Genomic DNA, 24,700 nt, shown 5'->3' with positions numbered 1-24,700 from the left:
TTGTGCATACCTACTGTGCTATGGGCATACCGAACCACATGCAAGAAGTTGACAGGTCAAACACCTTTTAGGTTAGTCTATGGCACGGAAGCTGTCATCCCGGTTGAATACATTGTACCCAGTTTGCGAATAGTAGCGATGACAAGAATGGCAGACCGCGGGGCTTTGGAAGAGAGGCTCACGCAACTGGAAGAACTTGAGGAGGAACAATTTTTGGCGAGATTCCATCAACAGGTACAGAAGTAGCGGGAAAAAGCTTGGCATGATCGCCATATCAATTTGCACACGTTGAAAGAAAATGATCTCGTATTACTATACAACAGTAAGTTCGAAAAATTCCTTGGAAATATCTAAATGCATTGGTTGGGACCCTATGTAGTCAAGGAAGTCACAGACGAGGGCGTGGTCCAGCTCGGTAAGCTTAATGGAGAGCCCTTCCCCGACAAAATAAATGGCAGCCGCCTGAAGCTCTACACGGGTTGGCTAACTGCCTGACTGACCGACTGAAGTACAGTCTCACCGCTCCAGATAGTTGAAAGAGAGCGCAGTACGATAAAGTAGTCTGTGAAGGACCTGTGCCACAACAAGGGTGCACGTAGAATCAGTATGTCCCAAGGGTCGTGGTTACACTGAAGGGGCTGCGTCGCTGCATGGATAAACATGGAGGTGACCGTTCCTATCACTGTTCATAACAAGATGTCTAAGTTATGGCAAAAAGGAGTGGGCGACGGGCAATTAAGATACAAAGTACGAGCCAGATTCAGAATGATCTACTATAGACATAACATTAAAGTGCAAGAAAAGGCGGGAACGACTAAATTTGAATTTCAACACGTCTATAAATCGTAGAGGGGCATCCATCGAATGATCTATGGTATCGAGAGGAGTGAGCTATTGTGCCTTCCCACGGTATGGATCTGTCGATCATTGATGCTAGGGGAGTGAGCCTAGGTGTTGTAATATGGCTAGTGGAGATGCAGCACCTTCTGGATAGTGTGGTGTTGATGGCTGCGGATGCTGCACTGAGTTCAACATCGACGGTAGGAGATGTACCGGAAATTCTTTGACATGAAGCAGAATTGGTCCGGATGCCACTACCTAAATCACGGGCTGGCTGGCGACCCATGAAAGATAAGGGAAAGACCGTGAATATTGAGACAAATGATGGAATTTCAGTTAATAGTTCATCTCTGATGCACCTTGAAGATTGGGATCTCATGGAAAACAACATATTTCTTGCAAAAAGGCAACACAAGCTGTAGCAGACAGTGCGTATAATAGACCAGAAAGTGGAGACTTACTGCATTGGCATGAAGAGTTGTTATGAAACCAGCTCACAAAAAGATAGAAAAGATAGATCAACGCCTTAGAATTCAGCCTCTTCGAGGGGGAACCTCCTTTACATTACAAAAATGAATGATTCCTTGATGATTCAAACGACAAAACCTCCTTTCTATATATAGGAGTCTAAGGAGTCACAATATAACCCAGCCAACCTAACAATAGTAATATAAAGGCACAAAAATAAAAATAGAGGGATTCTATGGGGCACAGTAATAAAAATATGGGGACAATAGGGGCACAACAATATTAATAAGGTATATAACTACAATAGTAATGGGGTAACACAAAAAGATAGAAAAGATAGATCAACAACTTAGAATTCAGCCTCTTCGAGGGGGCAACCTCCTTTACATTACACAAATAAATGATTCCTTGATGACTCAAATGACAAAACCTCCTTTCTATATATAGGAGTCTAAGGAGTCACAATATAACCCAGCTGACCTAACAATAATAATATAAAGGCACAAAAGTAACAATAGAGGGATTCTATGGGGCACAATAATAACAATATGGGGACAATAGGGGCACAACAATATTAATAAGGGATATAACTACAATAGTAATGGGGTAATCAGTAGTTGATCCAGATTTAAACACGAACGCAACAAATTACAGAGATAACCATATACACAAAGATGCAGCGGAAATAATACTTCATTTCATTAATGGAAAATACTGAAATATGCTTACAACCAGAAATGGAAATAAACCAGCTAGGGCGATGGTAGCTTATCTCTGAGAAGAGATGTGATGGCTACATGCCTCTGAACTGTGTTACAATGAGGCTCGAAGGCCTATTTATTGTTGAGAAACAATGGAAAACCCTTAACATTCCAAAACCTAACCCTAGGAGATGAAACACCAAACTGTGGGCCCCGTTTGGGGGTAAGTTGGTACATCAACTTCCCGGGGTCGTAACTTTGGCATATGATCTCCGTTTGACGCGTACAATAGCTCATTAGAAAGATATATCTGAGCACTATCATTGTTGGAACGGGCAACATCGATCCATTCCATGGACCCATGTTGCCCCCGGATTCCCCAAAAAACGTCGTTTAGGGCCTCAAAACGGCTCCGGAAGTTCAGGACCCGAAAAACTACTAAAAATAGTAAGTTGTGTTACAATTAAGGAAACTGAAAATGCTGAGAAAGACAATGGTGGGGGTCTAGGTGGACTTGGCAGGTGGCCACCAATATCCACCTGGATCATTCCTCCCCCCTTAGGAAGCAATGGTCCCCATTGCGTTGAGCTCCTCCATGAGATGAGGAAACTTCTGCTGAACTTGTTCCCTGGTGAGCCACTTGCCTTGCTGAAGGAGTTGGCCTGCTTTGACAACTCGATACAGTTGGATATTCTGTTGGCGAGTGTTCTTGATCTGTGTGTCCATGATCCGATCAGTTGCAGCTTGTTCCATGCAATCTGGATTTAATTTTGTGGGTTTGAGCTGTTCTGCAATGTCGGATGTGTCTAGCAATGGTGGAAAGTATGGCCGAAGGCGGTCCACATTGAACACCGGGTGTAGGCCAAGGAATGGGGGAATGCTGAGCTCAAATGCAATGTCTCCCATAGCCTTAGTAATGGTGTAAGGACCATATCGGAGTGGTCTCAATTTCCGATAGGCTCCAGTAAGGCGTTCCTTTTGCAAATGCAACCAGACTTTGTCGCCCACCTGAAACTTGTGTGGCACCCGATGTTGATCATGGCTCTGCTTGTACTTGGCATTTGATTTCTCAAGAATGTCATGGACCTGCTGGCGAATATGTTGGATGCGCTCAATGAAGCTGGTGGCCTTATCTGTTTCGGACTTGACATGAGCTGAATTCATGTGAGTAGCTGCAAGTGGCATGGCCACATCAATGGGGCATAGTGGCTGGAATCCCAAACCCACCTGAAAAGGGCTATGGCCAGTGGAGCTGTGAAGAGCTCGGTTGTATCTGTGCTGAACATAGGGGAGGCTCTCGTCCCATGTGCGTGGATGCTTTGAGTTATATATGCGCAGAATGTGCACAATCATCCTATTGACAACCTTTGTCTGGCCATCAGTTTGAGGATGGAAGGCTGTGGATTTCGTGAGTTTGGTGTCCAGCATTGACCAGAGACTGGACCAAAATGTGCTGAGAAACCGACTGTCCTGATCTGAGATGATAGACTGTGGGATCCCAAAGTGCACCCACACTCGTTCAAAGAAGAGTTTAGCAGTGGCTTCTGTTGTGATATTCTTCTTGCAGGCCACCATAATGGCCATCTTCGAGAACCTGTCGACGACCACAAAAACACAGTCATTTCCATGCTTAGTGGAAGGAAGGCCTGACATGTAATCCATGGAGATGGATTCCCAAGGTCAACTAGGGGTAGGCAACGGGGTATAGAGGCCGTGCTTCTTAATGGCCGGTTTGGCAATGGCACAGGCAGTACATGATTGGATGTACTTCCCAACATCCTGTCGAAGATTCGGCCAATAGAAATAATTTTGCAGTACTACCATTGTTTTCTCGACCCCGAAATGCCCAACAGCCCGACTGTAGTGTGCTTCCCAAATCATCTTGGCACGCTCGCTTGAAGGAACACAAAGGTGACCGAGGTGGCATAATAGGGCATCCTGGAGGTGAAAATATGCAACTTGCTGACCCTCCAAGAGTGTCTGGTATGTGTGGCCGAATTCTGGGTCGCATTTGTAGAGAAGTGGCCAATCAGAAGTCTCGTGCCCACAAGAGTTGAGCACGGTGGTTAGCGCCATGATCGGTGGTCGACTGAGGCAATCTGCAACATTATTGGTGCTACCCTTTTTATATTTGATATTCAAGTGAAACTGTTGCAGGTATGTAGACCACTTCTGATGGCGATCATTCTGCAATTTCCCTTGGGTTTGTATGAACTGCAGAGGTCGGTGGTCTGTGTGGATGACCGTTTCCTTCCCCAAAATGTAATGCTTCCATTGTCGGCAGGCCTGTACAATGGAATACATCTCTTTATCATAAGTGGGGTACTTCCGGACTGTGTCTTAAAGTGTTTCACTGTGATATGCCATTGGATGTCCATGTTGAGTAAGGACTGACCCAATAGCATAGTCAGAGGCATCTGTCTCGACCTCAAATGGTTGTTGTAAATCTGGTAACGCGAGCACTGGTGCCGTGCAGAGGCAATCCTTCAACTCCCTGAATGCCTTCTGTTGAGATTCAGACCAAAAGAATTTTGCTTTCGCCCCGCCCTTGGTGACTTGACTCAAGGGCCAAGAAATATGAGAAAACCCCAACACAAACCTGCGGTAGAAGTTGGCAAGACCTAGAAAGCTGCGGAGCTCTGTTAGAGTGGTTGGAGAGGGCCAATCCCGAATGACTTGGATCTTGGCTGGATCGACATGCACCCCCTGTTCATCAATGATGTATCCCAGATACTGAACCTGGGTCATGCCAAAAGTGCATTTCTCCAAATTGGCACATAGCTTGTGTTGCCGCAGTGTTTGGAGAACTTGTCAGATGTGGTGGAGGTGCTCTTCCCAACTCTGGCTGAAGATCAGAATGTCATCCAAGTATACTACTACAAAGGAGTTGGTGAATGGCCGCAAGATGTCATCCATTAGCCTCATAAAGGTTGCAGGAGCATTCGTCAATCCGAAAGGCATGACCAACCATTCGAAGAGGCCCTCCTTGGATTTGAAGGCAGTCTTCCACACATCGGAGGGTTCGATTGGTACCTGGTGATATCCCGACTTCAGGTTGATCTTGCTGAAATATTTCGCCCCCTTTAGTTGGTCTAGGAGGTCATCAATCCGCGGGATCGGGTACCTATTGCGGACAGTGATCTTGTTCAGCACCCGATAGTCAATACAGAGTCTCCACGTCCCATCCTTCTTCTGTACCAACACGATCGAGCTCCCACAGGGCGATGAACTCGGATGGATGTGACCTTTCTGCAGGAGCTCCTGAATCTGTCTCTTGATTTCATCGTTCTCTAGAACGGAGCGCCGATAAATTGGTCCATTGGGTAGCGGCGCACTTGGGGTCAAATCGATGGAGTGCTTGACTTGACAGTGCAGAGGAACCCCTGCCGGGGAGGTGAAGATGTCCTTGTACTCCTCCACAATCTTGTCCATCTGTAGTTGTCGTGCAGAGGGGCCCCGTTTGGAGGCTGCGGCCACTGTCTTCTTCTTTCCTTGAGGGCGTATCATCAGGAAAACAAATTTCCTGGTTTTGGAAATGATCTTACTGCACTGTTTTGCAGTAATCAAAGAGAGGGCGGCAGGTGGTGCTACCTCTGGTATCTTGAACAACTTATTTCCCAATGTAATAATAACAGCACGGGGCCTTGATTCATACACAACATGTCGCTTCCACAAGTATGGTTGTCCTAGTAATACATCACAAACTTCAAGGGGAGCAATGTCACACAATACCTCATCCGTGAAGGGCTTGATGTTGTATGGAAGGCGACACTGCTGGCTCACGCGAAGATCTCGTCCTTGGTGAAGCCACCCAATGGTGTATGGTTGTGGATGTGCTGTGGTCGGTAAGCCCAATCGCTTCACGACCTCTGCCGAAATGAGGTTCTTTTAACTCCCGCTATCAACAATGAACTGTATCGGGGAGCCCTTTACCCACATCTGGGAGTGGAAGAGACGCTCCTCCTCCTCTGGATCTTCGGGTTCATTTTTCTGGATCTTTGCGGTAGCAACAGTGGTGCTAGGGTCCGCATCAATGATCTGCTTCCCTTTTTCATACCCCTTATCGGGTTCTGACTCAGAGTCGGAACATGCATCTGATTCTGAAACCTTTAGCTCAGTCACCAGTGACTGCTTGGCCCGACACTCACTTGTGTTGTGAGTGGAGCTCTTATGGAACTCGTACCATTTTCCAGTGTCCTTTCTCGGCTTCGCGGCGCTGTTCTTTGCTTGCAGCTTCGGCTGGTTGTCTTGGGTTGTCCCGCCTTGGCTTTGTCCTTTGTTCTGTGGTTTAGGGGCACCTTTCCCCTGCTTTGGATTCGCAGATCCAAAGTCTCGCTTCTTTTGTTTAAACTTCTGCTCGACCTTGACGGCATACCGGTATGCTGCGCCGAGCGAGGGGATGTTTAGGAATTGTATTTCTTCCTGGATGTACTTGTGCAGGCAGCCACGGTATTTGAGTATCAAATGTTGCTCCGAATCCTTGATACCCAACTTTGTGCGAAGGGTATGGAAAAGATTGGTGAACTCCGGCACGTCTTGGTCCCTTCCCTGCCGCAGCGTGGTCCACTTTATGTATTCATGCTCATAGCTCCTGACAGGGTAGTACTGCTCCTTGATGGCGTCCCGGAACAAATCCCAGGTGGGTGCGGCTGAAAATAGTGAGCCAGTACTTTCATCCTTCTGCTCGCAGTAGGTTTCCCACCAGTCCTTGACGTGGGGGGCTGCTTTGAGGAGAGCAAAAACAATCTTTTCCCGACTCAAAAATTCATGAACAGAAAAATAACCCTCTAGCAGATTTAACCATTTATCTACGGCATCTGCGTCTATCTGACCCTCGAATATGGGGATTTCAAAATTAACTTGTACCTTAAAGGGTGTGGCGTTTCCAGAGTAGCTGCTGGAAGCCGATGCGTTGCTTCTGGGTAGCCGCTGAAGGATCTGGGCAAAGCTGTCCATCATCGCGTTCCGTTGTCGCTCGAGGGCTTCTTCGAGCAAGATTTTGATGGGATCTCCTGCCCCCTCGTTTTTCTTCTCGTCCGCCATGGGAGGCCGTCGGGATTTGCGAGGCTGGTCTTGCAAAGGTTCAACCAGTTCAAGCCCTAACTCCTTATATCCCGACCTTGTTGGGGACATGCAAAGAAAAACAGAGAAAAAACAAACCGCTCTGATACCACTGATTCGGATTTAAACAGGAACGCAAAAAATTATAGAGATAACCATATACACAAAGATGCAGCGGAAATAATACTTCATTTCATTAATGGAAAATAATGAAATATGCTTACAACCAGAAATGGAAATAAACCAGCTAGGGCGATGGTAGCTTATCTCTGAGAAGAGATGTGATGGCTACATGCCTCTGAACTGTGTTACAATGAGGCTCGAAGGCCTATTTATTGTTGAGAAACAATGGAAAACCCTTAACATTCCAAAACCTAACCCTAGGAGATGAAACGCCAAACTGTGGGCCCTGTTTGGGGGTAAGTTGGTACATCAACTTCCTGGGGTCGTAACTTTGGCATATGATCTCCGTTTGACGCGTACAATAGCTCATTAGAAAGATCTATCCGAGCACTATCATTGTTGGAACGGGCAACATCGGTCCATTTCATGGACCGATGTTGCCCTCGGATTCCCCAAAAAACGTCGTTTAGGGCCTCAAAACGGCTCCGGAAGTTCAGGACCCGAAAAACTGCTAAAAATAGTAAGTTGTGTTACAATTAAGGAAACTGAAAATGCTGAGAAAGACAATGGTGGGGGTCCAGGTGGACTTGGCAGGTGGCCACCAATATCCACCTAGATCAGTAGTATTATAGGGACCTAACAAGAGTTCCCGCATGCGGCACCCTAGATTGGACTAAAACCCTATGAGGGGGTGCTTTGTGTTAACCGAGCAGAGCAGAATGAGCATCATCAGTTGCGCGAAGTCGTAGAGGCAATGGAGCAGGAGCTTGAAGAAGAGTTGCAGGAAACAAAGAGGGAGTAGCAGAACGTAGTGCGTCACTCACAGGGATGGTGGACCGCGAAGCCTTGGCACCGCGTATCACCGCATAGATGAGTGACTCAGGAAGAGTCACGATGATTGTATTGGGGGCCTATTGGGTAGCAGAGGCCCCGCATAATAGTTTTGGGGCTTAAAGCCCATAAGTTAAAGTAAATATATTGTGAAAGTTCCGCGAAGTGCGCGGAGCGCGAAATGTAATAGGTCGAGTCAAAGGGTTGTCCACCCGAAAGTAATGTAAAAGTATTAATAGAGCGAGGCTCTAAGGATAGAAGGAAACTTTTTGGGAAAATCTGATGTATTATGGGTTTGGAAAGGCGATAGTTTCTCTGAGTCTATAAGTCTGAGTCATGGGTGTTAGTGGTTTGATAAATGCTCCGCAGCTGTGTGAACGGAGGCCTAGTAGAGTCGGCAGCTATGTGTGCAGGGCAGAAAGTGGATTGTACTGGAACGAAGGCATAAATAAAGATAAGTAGTTCTAAAATATTGCGTTGATTCTGAATTATTGTGGATCTGCTTATATTCTGGTTTATGCATTTTTTATGTGAGTTTAGGCCCGTCTTTAAGAATTATGATGGTGCGCACGAGGTATTATTGTTAAATGTTTTCTTAAGGACATTAAGAAGTAGATCTGGTCTATATTAAACTCGTTAATAATAAAGTGTGTTGGCCCGGATCTACGCGGAATCCTGACAGTAGTTCAGAGTGGCGCGAGGGCACAGATCGGTCCACGATCCCACCAAACCACATCAAGACATCCCAAGGGTGTGGAAACCTGGTTCGAGCACCCTCCCCTACTACCTCGGGTGAGACTTCAGTCCGCGCTCCATGGACTGTTGCTGAAAGGGCCGGTAATGCGAGATTTGTTTGGTTAAATCACTTCTGAATCTGTGTCGGGCCCCAACAAGCCAACACAATGAATTGATAATTTTTAAAGCATATAATCTTTTGGAATCATACTGCAACAATATTTGATTGGAAAGAATATGCGAGTTGGGATGAAACGAAATTGTGTGATGGTGTATGAAATGTGAATATGAATTGATGTCCCGTCCCCCCAACTAAAGGTGTTTTTCAGTTAATGACAATATGAGAAAGGTAGTGTAAATGAGGAATTTTCCAAAATTACAATTTTATCATTTTAAGGAATTGCATGACTAAAAAGAAGAAAACCACATACCTTCACTTACCCTCAATGTACATGAGTTGTGGATGTTGAAGAGTGTGGCTGCTGATTCTGTCGGATCATGGAGTATGTAAATAAAGGAATTTGGATCTGCTTCTGTGTTCTCCTTGTTGATGACCAAATTGGGATCTTTATTGCTGCTATTACAAATTGATTCCTGTTGCAAACTGCTGAAATGATGTAGTATTCAATCGTTACAAAACCCAATTGTACAATTCTAGTCATATCAATAAATGTGTTGATGTCGAGCATGAAGAGAAGTCATTGGATTATTGACCATTGATGAATGTCGTTAACCAATGCGAGGTAAACTCACCATTAATGTCAATGAGTGCCAACGTACCTAAGTACATCTTGCGAAGGGCGAATAAATGAGCTGATGTCGAGCCACTTGCAAGATCCAACGATGAAGGTTCATTGGTGTATTCCCATGATTGCTGGCGAGGGAGTCTATCATCAAGGCATACATTAAGCTTCAAGATACTACTAAGGACTCTAACATTGAACCTAGATAATGTGTTGATGTCGATAGGCCAAGACTTGTTAGAAGGGAGGCCTTAAAGAATCCTCCATTATCTAATGCGAGCATGAAAAAATGATTTTGAAGGACTATGAATGATTTTTTTTTGCAGTGGATCAAGGTTTATTTGAAAAATGGAAAGCAAATGTAATGAATCAGCTTTGTAGAGGAGATGAATGTTTTATTGCTAGGTTACAGGTTAGTGAAAGAGAGGTAGGAAAGTATAATGACTGTGAAGGAAAATGAATAGTGGATCAAGGTTTTATTTGAAAACATGAAAAGGAAAATGGAATGAAAATTTTATTGACTGAAGAAGTGGGAATGCAATGAAGGTTTTATTTACTGAAAAAGGAGGAATGCAATGGTGAGACTGGCATCTGAAATCTTTCAAGTGATGAATCTGATCTGACATCATGTGCTCATGCATTGATGTTTCATCTTTGTTGCTACTTTGATCATTTTCTTTTGAAAGAAATGTGGTCCTTGAGAGATAATGTTTGTTTGTGTCCATCTGTTTATCTTCCCAGAACCTGCAAAAACTTAGTACTTTTTTTGCAATGAAATGTAAGATTATCAAAAGAGAGAGGTGATTAATCTCTCTATTTATGACATTTACAAAAAAAATTGAGAATTGGTACTAATAAAACAAATTCACGAAAGAAAATCAAATGAATTTTTACATGTTTTGAAACTAGTGCCTCAAGTTACCTGTCATGTCTTATTAGCAATTTCTTAATTCTTTCACTATTTCAAATTTTTCTGAAAAATTTCTCGTTGTGTATATCTTGTCGAGATATTTCCAATGACGCTTGAATCGTCAAAATCCAATGTCGTATGAGAAAATTAGGATGATATGAAATTTGGGTGAAATAGTGAAAATTGCCATGCTTAAGTGTGGTATGGGAACATGATGCTGATGTGAAGGATGAAGTAGGAAAATTATATGGCATGATGTTCATGAATTTTGATTAGAATGCATTGTCACAAAATAAATCATTGAATTAAATATAGAGCTGCAAAATTGTTGTTCATCTACAGAATTGTTATTCAGCTACAGAATTGCGTAGTTTCTATAGATAAAATCCTGAACAGACAATGAAGTACACACAATTATTTTATATATATATATATATATATATATTTTTTTTTTTTTTTAATTTTTAATTTTATTTTTTGCTTTGAAAAGTGTGTTTGAGTGGACCATCACAACAACTTTTTCTCAATTTGCTCGAGTCACTAAATGAATTTCACATCACTTTTCCATGACAATTTTCTTCTTAATAATAATAATAATAATAATAAATACACAATCTCAAAATTAATGAAATATTTACAAAACTAAAAAGTAAAATATAAAAACAAAACATTAAACATACTAATCACAAAACATATATATATATATATATATAAACTTAAAAAATATATGTATATATACAAACATTATATTCCATTAATACAAAATATAACAAAACATAACAAAAATCAAACATTACAAACATTATAGGTACAAGTGTTATTAAAAAAAAACATAATAAAACATTAAAACACATAACAAATCATAACATATAACAAAACACAAAGTAATAAAACATAACATAACAAAAAAACATATAACATTTTATTAAAAAAAAAAACACTACGTAACAAAAACATAAAACATAACAAAAACACAACCTAATGAAATTTGCCATGTAAAAACGTTTTCTGTGTACTGGGCATGGTAGGGATTCGATCCTCTGATCTCTAAGTAGATTGCTTCACCAGGGTTTCTTTACGCCCTATCGTTCTTCTCCGGGTGATAATGTTGGAGTTGTGAATCTGGAGTAGCAAACATTAGTGAGCACCACTATTCAACATCTTACGACTCAGCAGTGCCTCTGAGCAATAAGAAAATTGAAATCCAGTTTTCTTTACTGCACTTGCATATTTTCCAATGACAACAAGATCACATCGCATTGGAAGGATGGAGGGGGACTGAGATATGCGATCAAGGGTTGTATTTGAAGTCTGTGGCAACCAATCCATAGATTTAGGTGAATCAAATCACAAATTTTATTTTTCAAACCACCATAGCATTCAAAACCAGATTTGATTCTTGCATGGCCGCAACTGTTGTATGTGTTTAATTGAAAACTGTTCCTTTTCATGCAACCTGACAAATAAGGCTCCAGAGAACCTGAAAATCTATCAAATAGTTACGAATTTTGATGAAATATCTCACGTTAAACATAACTCGCCCCGTTATAAGAGAAACCCATGTTCCTTTTCTGAGAGAAACCCATGTATTATATTTTTGAGATTCGTTTTCATTTCGTCACAAAATGTGTTTTAAATGTGACGTTTTTAACCTCTGCGCATTTGGCCTTTGCTCAGGTAATAGCTAGGTGAAATTCATTTTTTTTTTTATTGTTTGCAGTCCAGAATATAATTGCTGGAACTTTCATGCCAAACATGGATAAGGATGAATGAGAGTGTACGCCATTTTAATTATTAATTGGATCTGACCTGAACTAGCGAGTGAATATTTCAAAAATCACATGGAAACCAAATTTTTAGTTGCAGGTTTCACTCAAGAACGACGAATCCCCAACCATGCAAAAACTAGATCCATCCAAATACATTGCAACCTTTCACCGTTCGAAGACTGCATTGACCACCAACGATGTGTATATTGTTTCTAGCAACACGTTCTCGGCCCTTCATGTTTTTTTTTTCCAACCCTCATTTTACTTGATCCTTATGTAGTTTGTTAAGTGACTTGCTTTTATTTTTATGTAATGGGTTCTCAACCTTTTTATTTTTTATTAATTCTATTGTTTAATTAACCCAAAGAAAGTTGTGGCTTTTGTTTTTAATTTTTATATGTTTTGTTGTCTTATTATTTTTATGTCTCATTCGTTAACCTAGATTTCGTTCGTTTTTTAATTATTAGAGGTTTTTGTTTATATATATATATATATATATATAAAGAATCAATAATAATAAAAAAGGAAAACAAAATTATTTGTTTTCAATTTTTTTTAATGAAAATTTAATTTAATTTGTTTTGAGTTATTTGTTTTACTAATTTTTTTAAAATTACAAGAAAATTAAATTTGATTTTAGTTATTTATTTTACTAACAATTTTTTATTTCTTTTTTCTGATCTTCCAGGTCACACAAAGCATAAGAAGAGAGTATACTCAACATTTTCATTAATCATTTATTTTATTTTTTTTAAATTTGGATGTAGAAAATGAAATGAAAAGAATCTATCTCATGCCTAAAATTATTGTTCCCTGTCTTTGCTTGTGCTCCTTATTCACAATCGTTTGTTTTATTGCAATTTTCCTACCAAGGGTTAATAAATTGGTGGCTCTTACTGCACCACAAAATTGCAAATTTATCCTAAAAATCACAAAAACTCGTTTTTATTTGTTAGCCCTATTCTATTGAAAAAGAAAAGAAACATTCTTTTAATTATAAGAGAATTTCCAATGCATCCATTTGCATAACAAGACTATGAGTAAACTCATATTCATGTTTAAAATATACTCTTTGATATGTATCGGTATATGAGAGACCAACTACCTTGATTTGAATAATATCAGAAGATACTGAAGAATGGAATCTTGAAGTTCGATAACTGTCTTAAACCAAGATTCAATGTAATCTTGTCTTCCTTGGTTTTATGATATCATGCTGTGCAAGACTGCAAAGATGTGATCTTCATTCATAGAATCAGGTGATAGACCTGCATGAAACTTAGGTTTAACCAACTTCTCTTCTTTAACATGCATCCATGATTCTTGGAAGTTACCTGAATATTTTTCCTCTTCTGATTGTTGTTTTTCAATGGCAATTGGTGCTTTATTTTGCAGTACCTCAACATTATGAGTGGATTGAGGTGTTTTATTGTTGGGGATTCCAAATGGTTGTGCAGGTAGTGGAGTGGAAATGGATCTTTGGGGTACTTGTGCAGATGGTAATGGTTGAATTGAGGTCAATTGAGCGTGAAATGGATGTTGTGGTGGAGGTGAATAGTATGAATAGCATTGAGCTTGGCATTGAGGATAGTGAGGAAAAGATTGAGGATATAGTGGATTTCTTCTGTGAGGCCCTTGCCAACCTTGTTTCCAAGATTGGTTTTGAGGTTGGGATTGAGATGGCCAAGGTTGCCAAGGCAAGGGTGTTTTCCAATTACTTTGAGATTGTTGTGCATAACCTTGAAATTGAGAAGTAAGATCTTGCATCACACCAGGTTGATGAGGTTGCCATGATATTTTTGGAGCCCCATAACAAGATTGTTCCAACGTTTTATTTTCTCCTTGGTAAACTGCCTTTAACACCGGTAATGATGGAAAATCTTTAGTAGTATGTGATCCTGCACAAATTTCATACATTTTAATGTTATCAAGTAGACATTCATGCAAATCATGTTTCTTTTTGCATTTAGGGCAAAACATAAATGAAGCAACATTCTCAACTATTTGTTGTTTTCCATTCTTAGCATCTCAATTTTTTCTTTTAAATTACCAAAAATGTCTAGAAAATTGTTAAGTTCAATTTGACTTACCAAAATTGATGTCGACTTACCTACTCTTTCCATAACAGGATCCTAAGGGGATCTTGCATACTTTTCTTTTCCTCTTGATATGTTCTTACACAATTCACAAATCTCTTGAAATGACAATTGTGAAACATCTCCTTTTCCCACCAGGTTAAGAAGATCAATCCATTCATCCCTTATAGCATTTAGTAGGAGATTTTTTAATGTGTCTGATCCTAAATTATGCAATTTAGCTCTTTTGACATGATATGTAAATCTCTCCACTAAATCTTCTAAGCTTTCATCCTCTTTTTGGTTCATCTTAAAGACTTGATTTCTAAGGTTATGGTTTATACAATAGTCTTTGTATTTTTCCAAAAATACTATTTTCATATCATCCCATGTCCTTATAGAATTTGTTCCTAAAGTGATGAACCATTTAAGAGCTATATCCTTCAATGTTGCGGGAAACAAATTCAACTTTTAAATGTGTAATAAGTAACCATAAGATCTACATATTATTTCAAATTAAGATAGAACAGTTTATGGGTCTTCTGATCTCATACCATTGAAGATAGGAAGTATAGATGGAGAGATGTTCTTCATATGAACATTGATATCAGTTTTTCGAATGGGAAATCCAAAAGGATCTTCCTCATCTTCACCATCTCCAGCCATTTCTTCTACCTACAAAACTAGGAATTCATGATGTGGATGGTTTTTTAATGTTTTTTTTTTGAATGAGAATTTTGTTTTATGAATGTTTTATCTTTTCTAATTTATGTCTAAATGCAAATAACCCTAATGAAAATGCTTTCTAAATAATCCTCCTAACTAGTAACATCTAAGTATGCTTCCCCAACAATGACACCAAAATTGTAGGGAGATTTAATGGTATGCTAAATCCCTTGTCATTTTAATATGTCAACCTGAAGGTTTCGTAAACTTAGAAGCAAACCAAAATATATGGGACCTCAGATGAAATTGTTGTGGAAAGTTTTTTTAGGATGGAAAGAGAGAAAGGAAATGCATATTACAAATATAACTAAAGAAAACATCAAAAAAAATATCATGCAAGAAAACTAAATTAAATTCTAAAGCTGGAATGAATGAATTAATGCCATTGCCTTTCTAAACTATTCAAAAGCAAACTAATCTATGAACAACTATAAGAAGAAAACTATGCTAATCTAGAAAGAAGTAAATTAATCCAAAAAGCAGTAAATAACAACTAGTGATTTAGTTGTCAAGCAAGAAAACTAAGATAGATAGTAAGAAAGCAATTTAATGACAACCAAATCAAATGTAAGAAAGTAAATCAAATTGTAGAAATAAAATCACACTTATAGAAAGTAAAGCACACTTGCATGAAAAGAAATAACAAAAATCAAACTATGTTACAATTGTATGCAAATTGTGGTTGATGGGGATCCTTCCATTCCTCAATGAGCACACAAGAACATCTATCACATATTAAGAATCAAACAACACTCACAACTCATGATTTGGAGAAAATGATATTATTCATGCTGAATGAACAATCATAAATATGATGCTAATGAATAAAATGAAAACTATTAACTTCCTTTAAAGGATGCTTCTCCTATTTATACATGAATTAGGGATATCTACTCAATAAATGTAGATCCCTTAAATATCTACTAGATCCATACTTGTCTCAACTTATCCCTAAATACTAGATACAAATCCCATGACTCATAAAGATCTCCATGATATTTCTCCTTGGAATATGGTCCACCTCTTGAGTTGAAATTTGAATTTGATCTTGGGAGACCATATAAGGGTGCCTTGGAAGCTTCCAAATGATCTACACATGTTACAAAACTCATAACACACACACACACACACACACATACGCATATGAAACCATGTTAATTTCCTAGTTTTTAATCATGAATTCACTTTAAATACATAAAATAAATAACTTTGGAAAACAAAAATCCTAACCCATATAATCATGAAGATGGTTACTTGATGTAGGGTTTTAGGCTAGATAGTTATGAAATGAGGGACAAATGGTTTATGAAATGACGGAAATATGGATGAATATGGAAGACAATTTTGAGACTCAATAGGGAGACAGTCACCTGCTGACCCTAGAAATTGCGCAATCCCTCAGGGATAGCCAACCCATCTCAGCCCAGAAACTGTACAAATTTTCATCTCAGGCTCACAGACCGATGCATGTGCCTTCAGCTTGACGGTTCCCTCCGAGACCCAGAAAAACTGATTTGCATACATGGGCTACTTTTACCGAAATAGCAAAAAGAAACATGCAAAAAGAATCCCTATATTTTAGGGATCTATTTTAAGTAGCTGGAGGTTACATGCAAAGATCGTTTAGAAATGACCCTCCAAGTGTCGTTTTTTCCTATATTTTTGGCATGCGTGTATTGAGTCTCAAAATTATTTATTCAACGCTATAGAGCTCATTCTTCACATCGATCTTTGAGCTCTAACATCCCACAATGAATCTAGGAGTCGTCGGCACGTTCAACTCAACTTTTTTCCGGATAAGTCCACTTTATATTTGTGCATCATTTCTGTCGCTTTTTGTGTTTTGGCTTATGTGAGTGTTGTCTACTTTATTTCTATGAATGCTTGCTATCGTTTGCATGCATTTTAGCCTATACAAGCACCATTTTAGTTTTCATTTGCATCTCACTACTGTCGCATGCATGACATTGTTTTTGCACGAATGGTCACTGATGCAACAACCTATTTCACATGCATGTAAGTTTTCCCATTTTCTAAATCTTGCATTTGTTGTTTTCATGCATGATTATTCACTTTTGCTTAAATTTAGTTTTTCCATGCATTCGAAGCTTCATATGTTTTCAGTCACCAGTCAGTGGGTCTGGGCAGCCTTGGCCGGGGCCTTGCCTTGCCCAGATAGCATTGCACATTTCTGAGAGGGAAGGCTCTGCCTTCCTCCCAAAAATGTGCAAAAATGGCCAGACACTATCCTCTAGGCCTGCTCTGCGCAATTCTGAGAGGCAGTGCTCTGCTGGCCCAGAAAATTGTGCAATACAGTCCCTGGGCTTGCGTGCCTTGCTGACTAAGATTGCACATTGCGCAATATCAGCCCTCATCAGGTCAGCTTGGATTGTGCATTGTGCAATTCCAGCAGCCAATCAGTCTTCAGACAATCCAGACTATATTTTGCGTAGTTTCGACAGTCAGTCTCTCGGCCTCCCAGTGAAAATTGCGCAATTCTTGCCATCAATCTCTCGGGTATGTTGCATGTCAGTCCTCAAGTTTTCTTTGGTTTTCAACTGAAATATTTCTTGCCATGAATGTCACCATGTCTCCACATATAGCAGGTGTTCTTCCATCTCTCAGTAGTTCAGGTTCAATGGCCTCCAAGAGAGCACAGTCAAAGTACACCGACGAAAGCACAACTAGAGATGTAGTTGAGCAAGTGTCTATTAGTTTGTTGATTTACGAAGAAACCAAGTTTCTCGTAGACAAAGACATCAAGTTGAAATGGTAGGACATCAATGATACATTCTTAGGCACATTTGGGGAAGATCTGGAAGACCACAGGGTCTATGTGAATATTCACAAGTCTGGCTTGTACTAGATTGCATGCAGGTATCCCACATTTCCATGTGCGGACATGATACATTGGATCATCTCGCACACTGATCCTGAGACGATGGTGTTAAGCAGTGTCAGCGGGACAAATATTGCTACCTTTAAGGCATAAGACTATCAACAGATGTACCACTTGCCGCAACTAATGATAATAATGGAAACACCCTTCAACAGACCCAACAACAGTGCAAACTGCGGAAGGCATATCAATACTTGGTCATCTTTTCATGCCACTTGTACGACCAAGAGAGCATGGAGACCTTCCCATAGAGTTGGGTGATCGCATTGGACCAACTAGTCAGTGAACGCAAACCTTGCAACTAGTCCAACATGTTGTCTCACAGGCTGAAGGAACAGGTGATAGGAGCCTGACAACTTCCCAAAGGTCAGCAAGTAGAGATATACATGTCCGCATACATTCTGGATGTGATTTGTGCCCTTCAACAGTTCCCAGGCTTGAGTTGGGCATGGACATCAACGTAAACCTCTGTAAACACTTATTGCAGATTGTTTTTTGAATGCAGTTTAGTGGAGTCATCACACAATTGTTACATCATTTTGTCACCCCAGTGTACAAGATGATATTTGAGTAGGATCCATCTTGCATGTCGCAGGCAGCAATGGAGTCATTGATCAACATAGTAGATTGGTATGCCTCACCTCTTGGCAGCTTCATACAGATGTACAACACAGATAAGCCTCCACATGTTTTACTGAAGTTTGCCATGGACAAGATCATCATGCAAGAAGTGTCGTACCACATCGCAACAGGACTATTAGGGAGATTGCATCAAAAGAAGAAGGTAACCTAGCCTGCTCTTCTGTTGTAGACCGGGTTGTATGAGATACAGAATCTTAAGCATGCTGATGCCAAGACAGAAGAGTTAAAAAGATTTAATTTTGACACCAAATTCTTCAATCAGTATGACCCACATTGCTTTGTAAAGGACCACTGTGCGAGATTGAAATTTCCTTGGATCGACGGGGCGTGTCATTGGGTTGAGGAAGACCCATGGAGATATTGTCAAAACTTATCCAAGCTCAATGAACCAGTCAACATAACTATGGAATGGTTAGCGAAGCAACGCTAAGCAACATCTAGGAGAGCACCATCATCAGCAACAACATGGGGTAACATACCTACGCATGAAAAAGGTAAGAGAAATATTGTCGAGAGCACAGAGGTAGAACAAAGTTGCAAGTTCAAAACAAACCCACTTGTGGAGAAAGTAGCTTTGGAGATAGAGGTGACAATGCGACAGGAGGAATGCGCAAAGGCAAAGAGAGAAATAAAGGATGGAGGAAACAATGAAGGAGTTTTAAGATTTGGAGTAACAACTCTTGGAATAACAAGAGCTATGCATACAGGAGAAGGAAGCACAATAGAGATAGACACAATAGGAGGCGCAACATACACAAATTGATGAAAATGCGCCCATACAAGTGCTAGACTCATCCGAGCAGCTGACACAAAATAGACAGGGTGAGAAGTTGCAGGAGCAGGAATTCGCTCAAGAGATTGAACAGATACTTGAGAAAATGGATACAGAGATGGAGCAGCTAAAGTCAAAACAAGATATTTACCTCATGCCTTACAACCAAGAGGTCAACCCACTGGCTTCACTAGATCCGGAAGTAGAGCAAGTCCTAAGTGATCAAGGAGATACTAAGATCCTTGAAGATAATCTAGAAGCAGAGATGCACAACATAGCATTCGACGAGTCGCAACATATTGATGTGAAATCACGTACAGTGACTACTCCGGATGTCCATGCATCTCTTGCATAGTTTGAAGATAGAGTGATCATATCTGACATGCACAAGCATCCAACAACATTGGTTGATGATACGTGATCATATTCCGAAGCCACCAACTTGAGTGTTCGCTTCTTGATAGCAGAGAACGAGAAAAAGGCTAAGGAATTACAAACGACCAAGCAAGGAGGAGAATAGGTTACAACATCTGCTAGAGCAGAGTTGAAGAGAGAAATATTAAATGAGGTATCATCTCTCGAGACGATCATGCGAATGTTGTATTGCAAATTTGGCACCGTGCATAAGTTAGTTGTCTATCTCAACGGTTGGCTGTAGTGCTTTGCTAGGAGAGCACACATCTTGTTAGATTTGCACACTGCCATTGATCGCATGCAGAAATGGACAATGAGATACAAGGGATCCCTGTTACACTTGCCCAAGTTGATGAAGCCCAAGGTGGTAGAGTTGAGGGAAAGCATCTGGAGTCAGATCCGGAACTATGAGGAACTCTCGCAGCTCATCACCAGTTTGTAGACTTGACATGCATGGGTGTTTAGAAGCATGGATGTTTTTGTGTGCACGCATGCGATCCCATCCATTGGGACACTCATCGAGGCAAAGACAAAGAATCAAGTCTGACTAGAGCTGGACATGTACTTTGACGAGTTGATGCGCATAGCCACCAATGCAGACTTGGCGATCAGCATAGACACTATGCATCAGTATGTCGTTGGTCTGGCCGCACTCAAGACAATGATGTGCATGTTATCAGATGAGTTGGACAGAGGAGCCAAACTAGTGTACCCAGATGCAACAGAGGAAATAGTTCGTTTCCATAAAGATGTCACTATAGAGCACACAAACACCATCACGAACTACCAAGCTTGGCATCAGTTCGCCACCATCGACCATCATGAGGATGTCAAAGAGTTGGTCTTCCCACAGTTGTCTGAGTCTTAGTGATGTCTTTCATGGCTTGCTCAAGCCTATTTTGTCTCACATGGGTACATGTGAAGATTGTATGTAACATATTGTAAAGTGAAATTCCAAGTGTCAATAGTTGAATGTAACAGTCATAGATCAGTTTAAGAGTCATGAGGGTAGGTGATGTAGGAATTTACAGGGTAATTTCCTCAGATAGGACACCAAAGGACACCACTCACAAAAAGATCATAGATCAATATACCAATATTATTGATGTGGTTAAAACCCTCAAAGAGGGAAACAATCCATGGCCTGAGCCAACATGACCACTTTAGGAAATTTATTAATGTAAAAGAAAGAAAATTTACATAAGCTTCTCTCATGAATGATCACCTTACAAATGACCCTCCGTGCTCTTTAAATAGAGATCAGGGACCAATCAAGTGTTAAGCCATAGATCAAGTGTCGGTAATACCGAGGAGAGAATGAACCGTCATATCACTTCATGTCTAGAACATATTGTGACCGCCAGATTGTAAGTTACAAAAGTACATAGTCACACTTTACCTAACTCTACACTAGACCAAGTTATACTTAACTATTTCCTATGTGTCAGAATAATTGTTAGGTCTTGAAATTGTCATTCACTTCCATTACACTTTCACTATTATGTCCATTATATCACCTCCATTTCACCTTCATTTCAATACTATGTCACTACATTCATCTCACTTTCATCATTATTGGGTCACCTTTATGTTTTCCCAAACTTTATTAATTCCTAGCATTTTTAAGTGAATTTGTGGTTAAAAATTAGAAAATAATGTGCATATGATTATACCTAACAAGTGGGATGACATTGTTGACATGTGTAGGTCAAAAGGAAGCTTCTAGAAGACCTTTATGTGGCATCATAAGGCCAAATTCGAATTTGAGTGGAGAGGATCATGGGAACATAAGGATATGTGTCACATTTCCTATTTGTATTGAAACTCTAAGAAGACATGTGTCTTATCATTTCCTATTTTGATTATAACTCTAGAGGTATAGGGACAGATTCATGGACTCTCATTAATGAGATGACTTCTCATCTTTTTGTATAAATAGGAGATCTCTCTCCTTCATTTGGAAAGCTTTGTAAACTTTGTTAGCTCAACTTGTTGTACTTTATAATTTTGAAGAATTTGAATAAAGCTTTGAAGTTATCAACATGGAAGGAGATGTGAAGTAGAAGATGTCATGGAACATATTAGAATGTAAGGTAGAGTAGATTTTATTTTGTAGTTTTTCTTTGCTTTCATTCAAGTATGTCATTTTATTGTTTTCAAGTTTAATAATTTAGATTTTCCATTCATGCAAGTTTAATTCATACAAGTGTGTTTAACCGGTTGATTGTAGATTTATCTAACTGTGTAATCTATGCTTAGAAAAATAGTCCAAGAAAGTATTTTCCAATTGGTGCTTGGAGCATTAGAGCACATAGTAGATTAGTTTTCCTTTACATGTTTTGTATTTAATTTTGTTGCAATTTCATTTTCAGTTTTAGAACAATGAAGTATGAATCCCTCCAAATGCTATCACAAGGAGGTAGTTCTCCCAAAATTGTATAGTGGAGTGATAAAACACTTCATTTAGCTGTTATAGTAGATTATTTGCAATTTCACTTTCAGTCTTAGTCTTTCATTTAAATTTCATTTTCAGTTTTAGAACAATGAAGTATGGAGTGCCTCAAAATGCTATCACAAGGAGGTAGTTCTCCCAAAATTGCATAGCAAAGTGATAAAACACTTCATTTAGCTATTATCATTTTTGCTTTCATTTCATAGACATTTTGCCGGATTAGATTAATCTAACTATTCAAAGTTTTGATTTGTTTTTATGTAATGTTCATTTCCTTTTCTCTCTTCTTTAGAAATTAGATTTCAACATTAAAATTCATTAGATTTAGTTGTCCATTAACATTTAGATATTTTCATCTAGAAGCATAACTTTTTTTTCTTAGATTAATTTCCTTAAAGCATAAGAAACAAAACCCCCAAGAACAACATAAACTATAAAACAACGAAGTAAGAAAAATATTAACTAAGCACATATAGTGCACCACACTTCATCAATTTACAATACCTGGATTGATAATTTATGTGGAGCAATTTAGGACACTAAATTGACTAGACAATATCCTATCATCCCCTCTTAAGAACAACTTGGGATATGATTGAAGGATGTACAAATATGACACAATAGGAGAAGGAAGGAGGAATTAGAGCCTATCCCACCTTAGTGATAGATTCCTGAACTCCAACCATAAATCAAAGTTTAGTAAACTTCGCCTCTGTGAGAGCCTTTGTAAAGATTTCTGCAACTTGATCATCAGTTGAACAATATTGCACTTCAAGAACATGGTCATGAATGAGCTTTCTGATGAAGTGCATGTGTAGTTCAATTTGTTTGCTGCGCTGATGTTGGATTGGATCTTTTCATAGTTGAATGGCACTTTGATTATCACAACAAAGTGTAGTCAGATGCTACTACTGAAAGCCAAACTCTAACAGGATCTGATGAAGCCACATGCCTTCCTTACTAGCTTCTACGATGCCACGATACTCTGATTTTGCTGAGGAAAGAGAAATGGCACTTTGTTTCTTGCAAGCCCATGTAATATGTCCAGAACCAAGAGTGAAGACATAACTTGCAGTAGACTTCCAATCATCAGGGTCACCAACCCAATAGAAATTAGTGAAACCAACCAATAGAGGTGATGCTTCTACACTGTGATGAGTCCCAAACTGAAATGTACCTCAAACTTAAGGAAGTATTATTTTAGCTGCTTTCCAATGACTTTCATGTGGGTTTTTCTTAAATTGAGCAATAACACCAACAACAAAGGAAAGGTTAGGATAGGTATGGCTTAGATACAAAGGTTTTCCTACAAGTTGACAATATAAGTTAGCGTCAAGTTTAGGGGAAGTACAAGTGACTAAAAGTTTGCCTCTAGAATTAAAGGGAGAAGGGGTTGGCTTATAGTCTTCCATGTGAAAGTGGCTTAGAATATCATAGGCATACTTGGACTGGGAAAGGGAAATACCTTCCTTGGATTGCAAGACTTGAAGATCAAGAAAATAATGCAAGTTTCCTGAGTCTATCATTTCAAACTTCTTTTTAAGGCTAGACTTCACATGGTTTATAAGGTTGGGATCACTACCAGTAAGGATAAGATCATCAACATAATGAACAAGAATGATAAGAGACTTACCCACTTTCTTAATGTAGACAATATTGTTAGAATGGCACTTAGAAAATCCAGTATCTAAAAGAAAGCTATCCATTTTGGCATACCAAGCCCGAGGGGCTTGCTTGAGACCATAAAGGGATTTATTAAGCCGACATACAGGCTAGAGTCTATTTGTATAAAGCGAGGAGGTTGTTCCATATAGATTTCTTCATGCAAGTCCCCATGCAAGAAGGTAGATTTAACATCCATATAATGGACTTCTCATTTGAAAGAGGCAGCAAGGGAAATAACAAGACAGATAGAGTTCATTTTGTTAATAGGGGAGAAGGTTTCAGTATACTCAATGCCTTCAACTTGTTAAAAACCCTTGGCAACAAGACGAGCTTTATGTTTATCAACTTTTCCATCTAGTCCAAACTTGGTTTTGTAAACCCATTTTCATCTAACAAGTTTTTGTCCCTTTGGAAGAGGAAAAGGATCCCATGTATCATTTTCCAATAATGACCGATATTCTACATTCATAGCAATACAAAAATATATATAAATTACATAAAGTAATGTAGGAGAAGTAATGGTATTGAATGTGTAAAGTGTAATCATTCTATTGATAATTAAGGTTCCATTTTTATGAACAATTCCCTCCTAAAGAGTTATAGATCCCATCGTTAATGAATACTAACCACCTAATGAACCTTATTTAACAAATACAACCCTTTTACATTAAGTAACTACACATTAACTACCCAATGGCCCTTATTCAAATAACATGACCTCATAAATCAATTAAGTAATTCCTAAATACCTTGAAGTAGGGAGATTAGGGAAAGGCACTAACATGCTCCCTCCCTTTAAAATCATATTGTCATGAATGTTGAAGGTGTGAAAAGTATTTTAAATCATTGTTGGCTCCCAAATCGTGACTTCAAG

The 24,700-nt window shown here is 39.4% G+C and overlaps 1 pseudogene; it reads right to left on the bottom strand.

The window, feature by feature from the left end:
• Window positions 1–516: 516 nt before the first annotated feature.
• Window positions 517–24,700, bottom strand: part of LOC149180778 (chaperonin 60 subunit beta 2, chloroplastic-like) — a 154,477-nt pseudogene continuing 130,293 nt past the window's right edge.

Source organism: Pinus tabuliformis, chromosome 3_2 (assembly GCF_031772625.1).
Source record: "Pinus tabuliformis cultivar Carrire ecotype Pingquan chromosome 3_2, CPIR1, whole genome shotgun sequence".
NCBI classification, from domain to species: domain Eukaryota; kingdom Viridiplantae; phylum Streptophyta; class Pinopsida; order Pinales; family Pinaceae; genus Pinus; species Pinus tabuliformis.
The sequence above is the reverse complement of the archived record's forward strand: the minus strand, read 5'-3'. Positions and strand labels throughout refer to the sequence as shown.